The sequence below is a fragment of the Tursiops truncatus genome, chromosome 9, assembly GCF_011762595.2.
Source record: "Tursiops truncatus isolate mTurTru1 chromosome 9, mTurTru1.mat.Y, whole genome shotgun sequence".
NCBI classification, from domain to species: domain Eukaryota; kingdom Metazoa; phylum Chordata; class Mammalia; order Artiodactyla; family Delphinidae; genus Tursiops; species Tursiops truncatus.
The window spans coordinates 99,654,374-99,669,796 of NC_047042.1; positions in this window are offsets into that span (position 1 = coordinate 99,654,374).

The following is a 15,423-nucleotide window of genomic DNA, read 5'->3' on the forward strand; positions in this document are numbered from 1 at the left end:
AAATTTTTTGATCTTTTGATTGCTTGTTGCTTGTATATAGAAATACAATTGATTTTTGACTATTGATTTCTTATTCTAAAACATTGCTAAACTCACTAGTTTTCGTAGATTTTTTGTAGAAGTCCGTTCGCTTCTCTACGTAGATAATCATATAGTTTTTGTTGCTTCTCATTTTGGATGCTTTATATAATTTTCTTGTCTTACTGCACTATGATTCTGAATAGAAGTGGTGAGAGCAGATACCCTTGTCTTGTCCTCTCCTTGATCTTAGGAAGTAAGCAGTATAAGTTTCATCATTAAGTGTGGTGTTGCTTGAGGACAAGATACAATTGGTTCAGACTCCCCTACCTTAGCAAGAGATGTTTATATCTTAAATCATTATGAAAAAAGAAGCATTGACTGGTATGCCAGTTTTATTCCAGAAATGGCCCATCAGCAAGGCAAGGACTTCAGTTTCAAGTACCCCTAGGTTTGAACTCCTGCTCTGTCTCCTAAAATCTGCACAGCCCTGGGCAAGCCACGTGACCTCCACGTGCCTCCTGGGCCCAGTGATGGGGCTGGGTGAGCCGACACTCAGGAAGGCTTAGCCTGTCATCTTGTCCCTTTACTTTGCTTTCCTTCTTTTCTCTTTTGAGATCAGATTAAATGCTTGATTCTGTCCTCAGTGTGACATACAGTATGTGATATGGCACTGAATATAAAGTTTCTTCTTAGCCTTGTTTTCAAATTATTCTATGATACCTACTTTTCTCTGGATTCTTTCATACTATCAGTTCATTTCTTGTTACTTGGTCTTTAATGTGGTTTTTGTTAAAGATTTCATTTCCAAGGAAAGGCCAACTTTCCTTTGATTTTGATAGAAGAAAGATTAGCTACATAAGTCTTTTGAAATTAAAGCGAGTCAACCAAAACACAAACATGCAAGGAGTATCAAATGCTTCCCTGAACTAAAAAGGTTCCCATCCCAGAGCTTCTAAAGTTGGGAGGGCTCTTTTGCTCGATCTTTAAGGAGGTAGCCCAGAAGAAAAGAAAACCAGCTACAGTAGTTAAGAGGAGAGAGGAACAGCCAGCTGGAGACAAACCAATGAAAAGCCTTAGAGGCAGCACTTGGCTGAAGGAAGAAAGAGATCTGACCTCAGTGTGCTATACAGAGGTCTTCCCTGAACTGGGCAGTGCCAGGCTTGGTTCAGAAGTCTCCTTTGTTAGTCGGATGTCAGCATGACCAAGGTCAAGGTCGAAGAGGAAACTTACAAAATGGGTTGGATGTTAAAAAACAACAAAACAGGTGATGTGCCCAGATAAACTACAAGAAAGAAGCCAGCTTGAATTTATTGTGTGTAAGAAAACTTGGCTGTGAATTTTCCATGAGAATTATAATTTTTAAGATTAACGCAAGCATAAAATTAGCCAGCCGTCAAGAGTTCAAGAAAATTTGTCATTTAGTGTGTGCCGTACACTAAATAGTAAAAATATTCAAACAGGAGAATTTTGGGAATAAGCATTGTGCCCTGGTTGAACAGTAGATTACCTTATAAAACCTCACTTAACAGTACATATATTCTGAACTGAAATATCCCATCCTGATTTGGAGTATAGCTTTGTCTCAGTGTTTGCTGAAATGTAGAAACTCATTAGTGACTTGAGCTAATATTAGATCAAAGTCATTACGTTAGTACATTGAGTCTGTATGGATAGTTTTATTTTCAACTCTAGTGAGCAGAACAGGCAGGGTGCTCGCTGGTTAATTATACAGCTGCTTTCTGGGGAGATCTTGGAAGGCTTTTCATGCCCATAGGGTGCTACGGGGGCGGGGGGGGGGGCGTTCTTCCTGCACAGGTGGGCGTGGTCTGTGTGACGTGACTCTGCAGTTCTGGCCCAGCGCTGGCTGCATCAGGATGGGCACCTGACCCAGGGCTGGCCTGCTCAAAGCCTGGCTCGGAAGGGTGATCTCATCTGTGCGATTGGCTCAGCTTTCCCAGCCCCTCGGAGCTTGAGTGTAAGATGCGTCAAGTCAGAAGCAGGGTAGAAGCTGAAAGACACACAGGGAAACAGGAGCTATAAGCCGCCGAAGACACACGGCAGAGAGGGGTGCAACAAGTAGAAACAGGGGACAACTGCTGCTCTTGGGGGCAGCGGAACCCAAATGGGAGAGCAGTACTGCCCTCCAGAGCCCACTGTGCCTCACCGTTACGTGTAACCTGTCACTAAGGCAGTCAACCTATAGCTTTTCTCAGGAGCCAGGACGCAAGGCAAGGCCTTTGCTTGTTAACTGGCTGGTTCTCAGGAGCAGCTCTTGTGTCATTGCGTGAACTTGGTACAGAGTTGGCCATTGTCAGTATTTAGTCAGAATACTTACAGAGGGAGAGGTGGATGGGCCGCCCAGTAATGCAGTCAAGGAAAATATCAGGGGGTCGAGCACTTAAATTCTATACAATTGGAGGGGGCGTATCTTAGGAATGACTGTAATTTGGTGCTTTTCAAATTTCAGATTGTGTACGTAGATTTCTGTTAAACAAGAATTATTGATTATGACAGTTGTCAACATTTTGTAACTTTAGTTTTGCAGTTTTTATTCCACTCATGGCCCCCCTTCCCCATTGAAGTAATTGCTGCAAATTGGGTAAACTGCGGAGGCAGCCAGGATTACTCACCATAACTGGATAGATCCATACAACCAAAGGCTTATTAGCTCAGAGTCAGGCTTTTTCTTAAGTAACCCTGTCTTAGCCCATTTGGGCTGCTGTAACAAAGTGTCACAGGCCGGGTGGCTTGTAAACGACAGAGATTTATTTCTCCTGGAGGCTGGAAGTCTGAGATCAGGGTGCCAGCAGGGTTGGGTGAGGGCCCTCTTCTGGGTAGCAGATTTCCTATTGTATACTCACATGGTGGAAGAAATAATAATTTAAAAAAATTCTCTTGAAATTCCGTTATCCAGAGGTAACTGCTGTTGGTACTTTGGTATAACGTATTTCTAGACTTTTTTTCTAATCACATATCTATACATTTGTAACCTACAAAAATGAAATGCTGTCCATGCCATTTTACACCATTTTTCTTTGGCAAATACGCATCCATCTACAGCATAATTCTGACCGTCTATGTCGTATTCCATTGTATGACTCTATCATGACCTATGACAATAGCAGTTTATGGGGCTTTTACTTGGTTCCAACTGCTTTGTATGCATTATCTCGGTTAATTCTCACACCAACTCTATGAGGATGGGTTTGATGCAGTATCTCCACTTAAAACGCAGAAAACTGAGCTTTAGGGCTGCCGACCTGCTGCAGATGGCACATCCGTCAAGCGGAGCCTAGAATGCCAGCACCCACACGTATTTTTATTTCAGCACCTACGCTTCTAACAGCTGTGCTCTTGTGCTTCCTATTGTGCATTTTGGTGGCTTCCAGAAAGCCACATGCCAATCATTATTTTGGTAAAAATATAATTTTTTATTAAGCTGAATGAACATTTAAATTTCATAGAACAAGTTTTTAAAGTGAAAGCAATAAGATTTTATACCTTTCCCACTGATATTTAATAAACTCAAATTACAATTTATGCTAATTCTCTTTTTTAATTTTTAAGATTTTAATTTATTTATGGCTGCATTGGGTCTTCGTTGCTACGCGCGGGTTTTCTCTAGTTGCAGTGAGCGGGGGCTACTCTTCGTTGTGGTGCGTGGGCTTCTCATTGCAGTGGCTTCTCTGGTGGCGGAGCACGGGCTCTAGGCGCGCAGGCTTCAGTAGTTGTGGCACGTGGGCTCAGTAGTTGTGCCTCGCGGGCTCTAGAGTGCAGGCTCAGTAGTTGTGACGCATGGGCTTAGTTGCTTTGCAGCATGTGGGATCTTCCCAGACCAGGGCTTGAACCCGTGTCCCCTGCAGTGGCAGGTGGATTCTTAACCACTGCGCCACCAGGGAAGCCCAACTAATTCTATTGTTGATGAACTTGCTGTGTTAACTCCCTCCACACAGCTCCTGTTGGCAGACCTTCCCAGATTCAGGGCACCACGTGGTCCTGAGGCAGCTCTACTTCACTGAGGGCCCTTGTGGAGTTCCTCCCTGCTGGCAGTGTCTCCTCCTCCCCAGGCATAGCTGAGAGGGGAAGCGCTGCCTAGAAGACGAGAAGGACATGGGCTTCTCCTCTCCGGGGCCCTGTTCTAGGACCTCTGCCCCACCCCACCCCCTGCATCTTCCCCCCATGCCAAAAAGTCAGAGATTAAAGACCATCCCTACATATACTGCACAAGACCCACTCTGTCCCCCCCTTTCCCCAGTAGGAAAGCAGTCATTTCCCACTTGCAGAAGAGCATAGTACCTTTCCACACAAAGGTTATTTAGAGCAACTGCCATCAGAGTGTAACTTGAACCCAACGCAATACTTGTACAGAGTGAGTTTCATAAGCTGGTAAAGGGCTGACTTCCAGTACTGTTAAATTGTGATGCTAAATGAGGTTGGCGTATACTTTCCAATTTGATTCAGATCATCTCTGAGAAATGGTCAATTTAATCCAGATTTCCTAGGATGATGCTCTGATGGCGCTCATTTAGGTTTCTGAATGTGTTCTGTCAGCTGGTAGAAACCTAGGGAATGTACTTAAAAGGGGGTGAAATTGATTCTAGTCTCCTGTGGTGTCAGTATACACTTAAAAATTGGAGGTCTTCAAGTAAGAGCTTGGGTAACCCGAGGAGGATGCAGAAGCTTTCCAAGAGACACACAAGAACAGATAATTTAAAGAGAATCAACTTCTGGATTTTCAACTTAAATGTATACTATTTCCTAGATGGAGCTGTCTGGGAATATACCTGAGTTCATCGTAGCTTTTTCCCCACTTTACAAAAGAAGCTAGCCCCTTCACCAGCCCTAAATCTTACCAGGTTGCATTATTTCAGGTGTACAAAACACTGGGGTGCCAAGTAAAGGGAAAAACTCCTTGAGTGATTAATGGAAACATGGCAAACCCCTAGTGTTTCCTGTATTCTTCCTCCTTATGCACATTTATGTTAAGGTTGAAGCCTGGTGTTAGAACTGACAGTTTTTTTTTTTTTTTTTTTTTTGCCGTACGTGGGCCTCTCACTGTTGTGGCCTCTCCCGTTGCGGAGCACAGGCTCCGGACGCGCAGGCTCAGCGGCCATGGCTCACGGGCCCAGCCGCTCCGCGGCATGTGGGATCTTCCCGGACCGGGGCACAAACCCGCGTCCCCTGCATCGGCAGGCGGACTCTCAACCACTGCGCCACCAGGGAAGCCCAGAACTGAGGTGTTCTGACCTGAGTTGAGATATTCAAAAAGGGATGGAGAGAATGACAACTTTCCTTTATTTCCCTCTTCCATCCCTGGGCTGTTGTCAATATATATCCATCTTGGGGGAGAGTTTCATGAGAGCAAAGCAAAGAGAGCATAGATAAGAAACAATATGTGTAAAAACCAGCTTTGAAAAAACTTATCAGGACATAAGTTTTTTTTTAATAAATTTATTTATTTGGCTGCATTGGGTCTTCGTTGCTGCTCACGGGCTTTCTCTAGTTGTGGCGAGCAGGGGCTACTGTTCGTTGTGGTGCATGGGCTTCTCATTGCAGTGGCTTCTCTTGTTGTGGAGCATGGGCTCTAGGGGCGAGGTCTTCAGTAGTTGTGGCACGAGGGCTCAGTAGCTGTGGCTCGTGGGTGATAGAGCACAGGCTCAGTAGTTGTGGTGCACGGGCTTAGTTGTTCCGCGGCAGGTGGGATCTTCCCCCCGATGAGGGAAGCCCCAGAACGTAATTCTTTTCACCTGCTCTCGATACTCATCTCTTGGCTGTATCATTAACTAGAAAGAAAAGAACTTTAAATAGCCAAAGCAGTATGATAGTTAAGCTGATTCTGTTAATTACAGCTGAAAAAATTTCTTGAGCCACCAAAATTTTCAACATATATTGGATAAAATCCAAGGATAAAGCTTTGATATTTCTTTAGTTGGAGTGCATTGTTCAGAAATGGTACTTAAAACCCATTTTACCAAATCATCATGAAATATTTATGTGTATTTTAATCATTTTTAGTTCATCTTTTAAATGTTTAAATTTTCTTACCTCCAAAGAGCCAAAAATAGAAGTTTATGCTAGCTGCTGGACTGACTAGTGTTAGTATTACGTGGTCATACTTTTCTCTTTCACTGAATACATAGGAAAATTTTTTTCATGATATATCACAAAATAAACATTTCTTTTAAAATATGCTTATTTAATTATTTTCAAATAAATGAAAGATGAAAATGGATGGTCTAAAATAAGACTAAAGATTCTGGAATGTTAAGTTTTTTTGTTTATGCCAGACTGGAGCAGCAGTGGAATATTTGAGGCTTTTTTTTTTTTTTTGGCTGTGTTGGGTCTTCGTTGCTGCACGTGGGCTTTCTCTAGTTGTGGCGAGCGGGGGCTACTCTTTGTTGCGGTGCGCGGGCCTCTCATTGCAGTGGCTTCTCTTGTTGCGGAGCATGGGCTGTAGGTGCGTGGGCTTCAGTAGTTGTGGTGCATGGGCTCTAGAGCGCAGGCTCAGTAGTTGTGGCGCCTGGGCTTAGTTGCTCCGCGGCATGTGGGATCTTCCTGGACCAGGGCTCAAACCCGTGTCCCCTGCATTGGCAGGCAGATTCTTAACCACTGCGCCACCAGGGAAGCCCTTCTGAGGCTTTTTGACACTCCATTTCTTGTTTTTGAGTGTTTGCTTTCTGTTTTTTTTTGCTGAATTGCATGTCAGGAAACACACAATGCCTGAGTGTCTTGTAATAGGAAGTACAAGTCCCGTCTATGAAATGTTTTTGCCAAAAAATGAAACCTGAGTCTGAAGAAGCCCCAGGTCTAACTACTGGGATAGAGGAACATGCTAAATGACACCCAGTGAAACATCAGCAATCCAGAATGTGCAGAGATCTATCGGATAAGCCTCTTGATTTCTTCAACAACTAAATGACCTGGAAAAAGGAAGGTGGGTAGAGAATTCTTACAGCTTAAAAGAGCTGAGAGAGAAATCAACCAACTCCAACGTGTGGCTCTTGTTTAGATCCTGATATGAACACGCCAAATGTGTGTGGCATTGGGGATGTTTGAAACTGAAGAGTATTACATGATATTAAGGGATTTTGTTAATTATGTTCAGTTGGGGTAACTGCATGATAGTTAAATGTCTTAAAAAGTTCCTATCTATTTGAGACAGTGCGGAAATATGAACAAATTCCAAATAGAAGGAAAAAATGGAATAAGAAATGGAGTGGAATGAGAAAAAAATAATCAAAAGAATAGGAGGGAAAAAGAAACATAAAATGAGGGCATGAAAATAGAAAACAAAAAGTCAACCCAAATACAAATATATCAGTAATTATAACAAATGGACCTAAAATGTTCTAAAGACAAAAATTGACAGAATGTATTTAAAAAAAAATCTATCCAGGGCTTCCCTGGTGGCGCAGTGATTGAGGGTCCGCCTGCCGATGCAGGGGACACGGGTTCGTGCCCCGGTCCGGGAAGATCCCACATGCCGTGGAGCGGCTGGGCCCATGAGCCATGGCCTCTGAGCCTGCGCATCCGGAGCCTGTGCTCCGCAATGGGAGAGGCCACAATAGTGAGAGGCCCGCGTACCGCAAAAAAAAAAAAAAAAATCTATCCATATGACGATTATAAGAGAAACATCTAAAATATACAAAAAATTGAAAGTAAATGTTGGAAAAGGATATACCAAATGCTAACCACAAGAAAGCTTGTGAAGCCACATTGATTAAAAAAAAAACTAAAATAGGTTTTAAAGCAAAACCATTATTATGGATAGAGAGTCTCTAAATAATTATAAAAGGTTTAAATCACTAGGAACATGTTACAATGCGAAACTTATATAAGCAATAACATTCTATTCAGGTAAAATATATTAAGCAAAACTTGACAAAACTACAAGGAGAAAAAGAAATCATATAGGATATTTTAATACCTTTCAGTAATTGATAGGTGAAATAGTTTTTAAAATTCAGTGAGGAGGGCTTCCCTGGTGGCGCAGTGGTTGAGAGTCTGCCTGCCAATGCATGGGACACGGGTTCGAGCCCTGGTCTGGGTAGATCCCACGTGCCGCGGAGCAACTGGGCCCGTGAGCCACAATTACTGAGCCTGCGCGTCTGGAGCCTGTGCTCCGCAACAAGAGAGGCCGCGATAGTGAGAGGCCTGCGCACTGCGATGAAGAGGGGCCCCCGCTTACCACAACTAGAGAAAGCCCTCGCACAGAAACGAAGACCCAACACAGCCATAAATAAAATAAATAAATAAAGCAAACTGTCAACAAGTAAAAATAAACACTATTATATTAAAAAAAAAATCAGTGAGGAGAGGAAAGATTTGAGGAGCAGAATTAACAAACTTGTGTAATAACCAGCTATCAGACATTGCTCTCAACAAACGAAAAGAAATATATTCAGGCCATTTATGAAACTGGCCATGTGGTGGGGTCATGAAGCAAGTCTCAACAAATTTCCAAGAATTTCTCACATCGGCCACATTCTCTGACCACAATGCAGTTAAGTCGGTAATGAATAACAAAAAACATAGAAAGAGAACCCCATACGTTTGGGAAATAGGAAATATACTTCTATATAATTCATGGGTCAAAAAAAAAACCATAAGGGAAATTAGAAAGTATTTAAACTGAATGATAAGAAAAATGCTACAAATAAACACCACAAGTCAAGGCTTATGGGATGCCATAAAAGGGAAATTTTAATCTTAAATGCTTACATTAGAACAACAGAAAAGGCTGAATATTAATGATTTTAGTGATCTATTTAAGAACTTGTGGTAAGAACACAATAAACTCAAGGAAAGCAGAAGGAGGGAAAATTAATGAGCTGAAATTAAAAACATACAAAACAAAAATTAAATATTACCAACAAAGGAAAATGTTGGTTTCGGGAAGAACTAATAAAATCGACAAGCATCTGGCTAGGCAGCAGGTCTAGAAAAGTCACCGGTCCAGGCTGGGCAGGAGGATGGCAAGGCCCAGGAGGGACGCGTCTAAGAACAAGGGCACAGGTGGGTTAGCTCATGTTTTTGAACTCAGTGTGAGGGGACTAGCATTACTTGCTGAGTGTTTGGAGCTGAATTAATGATAGGTGATGAAAAACTAAGCAAATGAAGAAGTAACAGCTGCGGTCAGCCAAGGCAGAGCATGAGGCCATCCAGGGCTGCGACTTTTCAGGAGGAGAGGGGCAGGGGCTTGGTGCTGTCTGGACTGGAATCTAGGCTGGACACGGAGGGCAGGGAGGCAGGAGGGGCAGACAGTGGGGTCTGTGGACTCACAGGGCCCCAAGCACGGGGCTGGGGGAGGAGGAGGGCTGCTCCCCAAGTCAGTGACCCCCACCTGAGAATGATCGTGGACCAGCAGAAGGGTCCGAGGCTGCTGGTGAGCTGCTGTGGGGGAGGCCATTTCCCATCGTTTCACTTCCCTGCAAGGTGTGCTCCCCACTTGCTTACACCATCATTTCTGTTTCACAGCAGAGGTGGGGAGCATTCTTCAAGACAATTTGCAGATGACAGAGGAAAACACCCACTGTTCTTCAATAACTGTTCACATTCCTTAGAAACGCTTATTCCAAAAAAGAGCATTTGGATCAACTATAGCATAATAAATAGAACTTTCAGGTGCACAAGTATTATGAACAAATCTAAATTATTCATCACTAAGTGTTGTGTTGTTGTCTGAAATCTATAATATAGCAACTTTTGAGTGCCAGCTTTGAAATGCTAGTAATCGTGGCCAGTTTCTAGTGAACGCATTTCAAGTGATTGCTGAGTGAATCTCTGTTACCACTTGAAAAATCTCAAGGGTCTGCTTTTTAATTCTTGGCTATATCCTATCACTTATGTAATGTTAATATGTCTAGGTTAAGATAAAATTACTTTAAAAGGAAAGCAAACTGTTTACTTCTGTAAAAAGTTTTTGCAAAGTTTTTTTTTTTAATTTATTTATTTACTTTTGGCTGCGTTGGGTCTTCATTGCTGCACATGGGCTTTCTCTAGTTGTGGTGAGCGGGGGCTACTCTTCGTTGCAGCGCGCAGGCTTCTCATTGCGGTGGCTTCTCTTGTTGCGGAGCACAGGCTCTAAGTGTGCGGGCTTCAGTAGTTGTGGTATGTGGGCTCAGTAGTTGTGGCTCACGGGTTCTAGAGCACAAGCTCAGTAGTTGTGGCGCATGGGCTTAGTTGCTCCACGGCATGTGGGATCTTCCCAGACCAGGGCTTGAACCCATGTCCCCTGCATTGGCAGGCGGATTCTCAGCCACTGTGCCACCAGGGAAGTCCCTGTAAAGTCTTAAAAACAGATTTTTAGTATAGAACATTTCAGACACATACTCAGCACCTAGCTGTGTCACGCGCATCAGTCTGCCGTCACCTGGCTTGTCCTCTCGGTGTCTCTGTGTCTCTCTCTTCTCATAAGGTCACCAGTTATATTATAGGATTAGGGCCTGCCATATTCCACTACGACCTCATCTAACTTGACATCTGTAAAGACTCAAATAAGGTCACATTCACAGGCCCTGGGGGTGAGGACTTCAGCAGATCCTTTTGGGGGACACAGTTCAACCCACAGCAGCTGTTTAGATCTGGGGTTAAGAGCATGGGCTTTGGAGTTGGGACTGTTAACAAGTCCCAATGTCCTCAAATTTGAAGCGGTATGAACTTGGCCCAGTGAACATTTCTGTGCTGATGAAGACCGCCTTGCGATGGCGTGTGAGGATTGAGAAGATGACGCATGCAGAGTGGCTCCAGGGGAAAGCACTTAGCACCTTGCAGCAGCTCCTCCCCCTTCTGTTCTTTGCATTGTTATTTGTGTTGATTGTAATTATTAATACCATGTGGTCAGAACAGGCCCCATCAAGAGGGTGAGATTTCAGCAAGACTCTAAGGCAGTGAGGGAATTAGCTGAGCTGAAATCTGGGGTGGGGATTCCAGGGAGAGGAAGCAGCTGGAGCAAAACCCATGAGACGCCCAGTGTTGCTCTCCTTCCTTAATCCGCCCCCGACCCCCCACGAGGGCAGGGATTTGTTGTGTTCACAGGTATGGCCCAGGCAGGTGCTCTGTGCACAGTAAGTTAATATTGAAGCCCCGTTGATCAGGACTAAACAACTCTCCTCTTTGACATGTTTCTGAAAAGTAGCAGGGATGATGTGGGCCACGAGCCACCCAATTCCCCTCATTCCAGACGGGCTTACTGGAAACCTGCAAACCAGGGACCACCCAGCTCTGCCCCTGCTTCCACGCAACACTTCTGATGAGGACTCATCCTGGGGTTTTTCCTCAGCGTTACTTTGGTTTCTGGAAATTGTTTCAGCTGGCAAAAAAGACAAGGGGCAAAGAAAGATGGTGCACGGAATTCTCGAAACATCCCGGAGTGGCTCTTCCTGGATTTTCAGAGGGTCAGGAGCGAGCTCCTTGGATCCTCTGCTCCTTCTGTGAGCGTGTGAGGGGCTGGCCTTACACTCATGTCCTTCTGGTCTGTTCCACTCCCAGCTCCTGAAGCCAGGCTCATTTTCGTCTCTGCGCAGGCGCTGGTGTCCTTTTCTCTGTTCTCCTCACAGGGGGAGGGAGCGCCCTTCCCTTGGGGTCCACTGTGTTCCCTGCTCTTGACCTCTGTGCCCTCCGGCATCCCCTCCCGTGAGGGCACCTGTCTGGGGGGCCTCCAGTAGGGGAGTGCCCTTTGTGTTAGAAAAGGCGGAACCCCCTTATCCTCAGGAAACTTCGTTCAGCATCTCCTTCCGGGATCCCTGTGTCAGTCCTCGAACGGAGAAGCTTAAGGCAGAGAAGAGGGCCGCCTCTGAGCTTGCAGATGACGCTCCGTCTTCTAGTGGCATCTTTCTAACCTTATCAAGTAAGCCGGCAAGTTCGAGAGAAGAGCTCTCGTGACCGGAGCACCGTCACCAGATCCACGATCCTGGTAGATGTATCAGTACTGGCCCTTACCGACCGCTCATCAAACATTGGGTGAACGAACATTCAGGAAGCACCTCCCAGGTGCCAGGGCAAGTGAACGGAGACGAATAGGATCTTGTCACCTTCCTAGGGACTCAGGTGACCACCATGTCAACGATGGCAGCATCTGCTCCTCACACGTACACAGTCCTTGCGCATTCCCGGCGCGCCCTTCCACGGAAGTGTGTGCGTCGATGTATGTATCCCGCTCAGTGACTCTGCAGAGGGGGACCGCAGGCTAGGAGAGGTGAGGGATTTTACAGCGGCTTGCTGGCAGCGCCCTTCCGCTGCTTGTGGATGCCAGGTGGTTTCAAGCCAAGAAGGCAGGACGGAGCAAGGACTCGTGGTTCGTAGGGCTCCGGGCGTCCTACCTCACGTGAGGCTCGGAGGCGGGAGGCGTCTGTTCGCGGGCGGGGAGCGTCACGGGCGCCTGCAGAGGGAAGCGGGGTTTGGATTGGAGCCTGGAGAGCGGGCGGGCGGGGTGGGAGGGGCTTCGTCCCCGCGGAGGAGGTCGGGATGCGGGCCGTTGGTGGTTTCTGAGCGGTGAGGTGAGGTGCCTAGAGTTCTGGTTTAAAATTGCAGTGCGACGACTGTGACGAATGTTAGTTGTAAGGGGCCCCTTTTCGGGCTTACCGATCTGAACGCCTTCGAAAGCTCTGTCCGAAACGCTGCCGTTTTGTGATGTCTTTTCGAGGGAGGTTTCCAGTGTGTCTGCGCCGCGTGCGGGGACGGAGAGTCCCGCGGGGGGCGGGGGGCGCGGGGACCGGGCGGTGACGGGGCGGGGGGCGCCCCGCGCAGGGAGGCCCTGCCGCCCCGAGGCAGCCGAGCCCCGCGCTGGGGCGGCCAGGACGCGGGGAGCTTGTTGAAAGGGCGGCGGAGCCCGAGGTCTCAGGTGTGCAGGGCCGGGAGGCGAGCCTCGGGTGCTAGGCCCTCGGGCCCCGGAGCCGAGGCGCAGGAGGCGGCGGGAGGGAACAGGCCTCAGCTGGAGGGGCGCGGCTCTGCCCCTGGGGGGTGGGAAGCGTTTCTTCCTCAAAGGCGCCCTGGGACCAGTGGGGTCACTGGAATGAGCGAGGTGGCCCCGGCCTGTGGCGAACGAGCACCGGTGACACCGGGAGCGCTGGCCAGCCTTCTCTGCTGTCCTGTGGCTGGGAGGGCGGGGGTCCGAGATGCTCAAGTCCTGACCGTGGCGAGCAGGAACGGCCGTGGCACCAAGCCTCTGTCTTCAGTGCGCCAGAACTAGGCGTTTGCTCTGGGCGCCGACGAAATCCCGTGCCTGGGGTGCAGGTTTTCCAGGGAGGGAGACACAGGGTTGAAGTCAGGACCGGTGTTTCAGCGAGTTTTCAGCTTCTGATCTGTGAGGTGCAGAGCTCGGCAGTGCTTCGGGCGCAGAGATGTCTGGAGAGAACTGGGCACCTGAATTTCTTCCAGCTTCCCCGCAGGAAGGAACCTCAGTTTGCTTTGAGGGCTGAATATTTGTACTCTGCCCTTGCTGAGGTCGACATCTAAAGGTAAGTTTTAATGCAGTGTGTTTGGAACAAGAAGTAAGATGGGGTGATCCACAATGAGGTGGAATTTCAGTAGTTTCTCGTGAAGGTGTTTTAAGTGTGCTTCATACACGGACTTACAATTATGCCAGCTTTGTAGCTGATTTTACGTGAGAAACAATTTAGAGTTTGTTCTCGATTTCTTTATGAAAATGAAATAACGGAGTGAAATTGACTTTCCACGTAGTTCCCTGTGGGTAGCAGTTTTCTCCTTAGAGTGCTATTAAGCAAAGCAAAAGCCCCTTTTTTGGTGAAAATGCTTTGGAAGGAGATTGTGATGAGGGTCATATGGACCCACGGAATTGGCCTGTGGATTATTTCAATTGTCTCCTTTCCCAGAAAGGCTGCCCACTGAGTTTTTCTTCCAAAGACAGGTGGATTCAGTTAGGAAGTAACAAATACAATCACAATACCAAGAAGATTCTGATTGTTTAGGGCAGAGTTTCTAACTTCACCACTACAGACATCTTGGGCTGGATACTCTTTGTCATGGGGGCGTCCTGTGCAGTGTAGTGAGTTTTGTGGCACCTGTGGTCTCTACCCACCACATGTCAGTAGCACACAGCCCCTCTCTCCACCCCCAGTGGTGACAACCCAAAATGTCTCCACTTTGCCAAATGTCCTCTAGGGTCAGAACCTCCCCAGATTGAGAACCAGTGGTTTAAGAGGACTGTCTCTTCATGCAAAGATGTTTCTCTAAAAAAATGTTATGAGAAATGTTATCGGCTCAATACGTCTATAAGTTTTTCTCAGAGATTAGAATACAGAACAGATGCCCTCCATTTCTGGAACAGACGTGGTGTTTCTGATATGCTCTTCCTTTCAGATTCGTCACTTTTGTTCACAGTCTTTGGAGGTGCTGTCAGTGTGAGGGCCAGAGTCACAGTGGGCGCTTAAGTGAACCCATGGCCCGCTGGGTCTTAGCGAGCCTCAGGGTGATGAGGGCGCTACAGACACTTGAGGCTTGTCCTGCAAGGGTTTCCAAACTGAGTTCTATCTCTCAAATTGTTTAGACGTTTCCCCTTAGAATCCTTCCTTCACTTGGCCTTCAAGTGCCACTTTTCCTTATTCCTAGAGGGGCACGGAGAAGCACGTTTTCTGTAACCCAGTCTTGATCATTTGCTGGGAACAAATAACTCTTAGGTGGAAACAGAAGGATGATGGATCTTCGTTAGTTGTAGCCTGACCACCAGACTTGGTTGCTTCACTTAGGCCACGGTGTGTAACACATCTGCTCCACACCCTGATGTGCTTGACCTGCCCACACAACTCAAAACCCTTAAACAAACAAAAAGGTACGCTTGGGGGATGGTCAGAGGCTTGCAGGACATGTGTGTGCGTCGTGGGAGGAGACAGTGCTGACGTGGTTCTTTGTTACGTGGCTCCCAGCTGTCTTCTGAAGCAGAAGACACACAGCATGCCTCCTTCACGCCGTGCATAGTCTGTGCACGCTCCCGTATGCTACACAAGCAAGGGGCGGAGTGACAATAGATACTTTGAGTTTAAAAACTGTTATTTTAGCAGCTTTGAGATTTTTTTACTTTTCCCAAGTATTTTTTTCTTTTTTAAATTGAGGTATAGTTGATTTACAATGTTGTGTTAGTTTCAGGTGTGCAGCAAAGTGATTCATATGTGTATATACATATATTCTTTTTCCGTTTATTTTCCACTATAGATTATTACAAGATATTGAATATAGTTCTCTGTGCTATACAGTAAGTCCTTGTTTTATCTATTTTATTATTATTTTTCGCTGTGTTGGGTCTTCGTTGCTGCACGCGGGCTTTCTCTAGTTGCGGCGAGCGGGGGCTACTCTTCGTTGCGGTGCGCAGGCTTCTCATTGCCATGGGCTCTCGTTGCGGAGCACGGGCTCTAGGCGTGCGGGCTTCAGTAGTTGTGGCTCACGGGC